Below are 2,719 nucleotides of genomic sequence, written 5' to 3' on the forward strand. Positions count from 1 at the left end.
CTGAGCCCTTGGTTCTAGGAGGCCGGGGAGTCTAGCAGGAATGTTTCTGGGGATCCTCAGCTGCCCCAACTTGGTTTCATGTGAACAGGAAGCACAGCATTGATCTTAAGCCAGCGAACACCTGAAAATCCATTCGTCCATAGGAATAGCTGAGAAAAAATAAAAGCAAACACTGCCATCGAGTCAGTGCTGACTCATGGTAACCTTATGGGACAGGGTAGGACTGCCCCCGTGGGTTACCAAGACTGCCACTCTTTACAGGAGTAGAGAGCCCTTTCTCCTAGCTTACCTGCTACACCAGGGTTCCTGTAATATTTGGGAGGAGAAAGGAGGCAATCTCTTCCCCATGATTGGAGTTGAACGTTGTATTCAGCTCTTACTCAGAAACGGGGAGGGAGGGGTCCCTGCATTCGGGGAAGAGCATCCTTTATCCCCAGCTGAGGAAGAAACCGCAGGGCCCTCAAGTCCGTTCCCGCTCACAGTGACCCTGGAGACACGGTAACACTGCCCCTGTGGGCTCCCAGGGTTGTAAGTCTTCACAGGAGTAGAAAGCCCCATCTTCCTCCTTCAGAGTGGCTGGTGGTCTCAAACCGTTGATCTTGTGGTTGGTTGCCCAGCATGTAACCCACCACACTGCCAGGGCCCCTTGGCCACCCTGGCAAATAAAAATTAATAGACAGAAACAAGTGCACAATAAATAGCGGCCTCTATAAATAAAGCCAGTGTGGCAAACCCTTCATCCTCATTGCGCTTGTGTGGATCACGGGTCCTTTCCAGGGAGACAGGAGCGAGGAAATTGATCATGTAGCCCCAAGTGTCTGTCTAACTTGTTTGTAAGGCCAGGGGCTTCTGGGCCAGTAAGTGGGACACATTATGAGGCATAAGAACGTCCACCCTGCTCAACGACCCTCGGTCTCAGCTTCCGTGTTTCCACATGGAAGCCCAGCTGCTCCCATAGTCCCTGAAGGAGTGGGCGGACATGAGTCTGGTTTTATTTTTGTTTTAAAAATAATTTTACTGGGGGCTCTTACAGCTCTTATCACAATCCACACATGCATCCATTGTGTCAAGCACATGTGTACATATGTTGCCATCATCATTTTCAAAACATTTTCTTTGACTTGAGCCCTTGGTATCAGTTCCTCATTTTTTCCCCTCTCTCTCCCACCCTCCCTCCTTCATAAACCCTTGATAATTTATAATTTTTGTGTGTGTCATACACCAACTGCTGTCTCCCTTCACCCACTTTGTGTTGTCCGTCCCTGGGAGGGAGTTATATGTCGATCATTATGATCAGTTTCCTCTTTATCCCCCCCACTTTCCCCTCCCCTCCTGGTATCTCTGTTCTCATTATTGGCCCTGAGGGGTTTATCTGTCCTGGATTCCCTGTGTTTCGAGCTCTTATCTGCACCAGTGTACCGTGCTCTGGTCTAGCCAGATTTGTAAGGTAGAATCCGGGTCATGATAGGGGGGGTTGGGGAAGCATTAAAGAACTAGAGGAAAGTTGTTTCCTCGGTGCTATACTGTGACCTGCTTGGCCTATAGAAGTGGAAACTGAGGCTTGAGGAGGCTGTGTGATCATCCCCTTCAACAGCAAACATTGTTCAGTCTCTGCAGCAGAGCTGGGCACTGTCCTAGGTGCGGGGGAAGGGGGGATGAAGCCGGTGTAGAGAGCCACTGCCCTGCCCAGGGGTCACAATCCCCTGAGGCAGAAAGACCCCTTAAACCAATGTGTCCAGCGCCACGAAAGGTCATGCCTGGAGACTACGGGGGTGCTGGCAGAGGTCAAGGAAGGAGTCTGGGGCATGTGGCATCGGCACATGGATGAACCTGGCCGGGGGCAGGCCCTGCAGGCTGAGGGGCCACCCCAAGATGCTTGGTCCTGCCGGGGTCCAGGCTGTCAGACACTGCTGGCAGGTGGGCTAGAGAAATCAGGACAGGACTCCCAGCCCGGCACCAGAGGCTGGCACTGCAGTGCCACCGTGCAGGGAAAACGAGTCAGAGCTGTGCCCCTCTGGGCCAGCCGCCCTGGCCCCTCCACGGCTGTTAGCCACATTTGAAGGAGGTTTCCGTCCCTTGTCCGAAGACACGGAAGACCAGCCCTTCCAGAGCTCCCTCTGGCCCCCGAAGTGTTGGGGGAGCCCAGAGGCCCTTGCAGATGGATCCTGGGCGAGCCTCCCACCCATGCCGCGGGGAGCGGCCGTCGGGGCGGTCGCAGCATGGCCTGGCTGGGGCCCAAGGTGGGAGGAGGAGGAGGAGGACGTCCCGTCCGTGGCCGCAGCCTGGAGGGAGCGAGGCGCGCCGGGGCTGCCCGGACAAGGAGCGCGCGGGGTGGCTCCTCCCTCCACCCTCCTGCCCCCCGTGGAGAAGCGGCCCATCCCGCTCGCCGCCGCCGCCCGAGGTCGGGCCCGGAGCCGCAGCCTGTTCCGGGGGGCGGACCCGGCGGTGGCGGCCCGGCTCCTGCCCCGACAGGTGCGTTCCGCGCAGGAATGCGAGCGCCTGACTCACCAGCGCCGCCTGCCTACCTGCCCGCCCGCCGCCCTTAAAGCAACCCGCCGCCGCCGCTCCCTGCCCGACACGCGGCTGCCAGCGAGCGCCCCGCAGCCAAGGTAGGAGCAGCCTCGCCAGAGCGGACCCCGGGGGAAGGGCGCAGTGCAGGAAGGCAGTCTGGAGCCCGGGGACCGGGAGCCCAGACCTGGGCGCCCAGGTGGCTGCTCGG

At 58.0% G+C, this 2,719-nt stretch overlaps 1 protein-coding gene across 1 annotated transcript in view; it reads left to right on the forward strand.

Moving 5' to 3' along the window:
• The first annotated feature begins 2,551 nt into the window (after positions 1 to 2,551).
• The window catches only part of ITGB4 (integrin subunit beta 4), a 32,852-nt gene continuing 32,684 nt past the window's right edge, over positions 2,552 to 2,719 (forward strand). The window contains exon 1 of the mRNA XM_004709139.2: positions 2,552 to 2,609. The gene's annotated coding sequence lies outside the window, so the exon portion shown is untranslated. The remainder of the gene's footprint in view (positions 2,610 to 2,719) is intronic.

Source organism: Echinops telfairi, unplaced genomic scaffold, assembly GCF_000313985.2.
Source record: "Echinops telfairi isolate 266 unplaced genomic scaffold, ASM31398v2 ScPeMD7_7458;HRSCAF=8496, whole genome shotgun sequence".
NCBI lineage: Eukaryota > Metazoa > Chordata > Mammalia > Afrosoricida > Tenrecidae > Echinops > Echinops telfairi.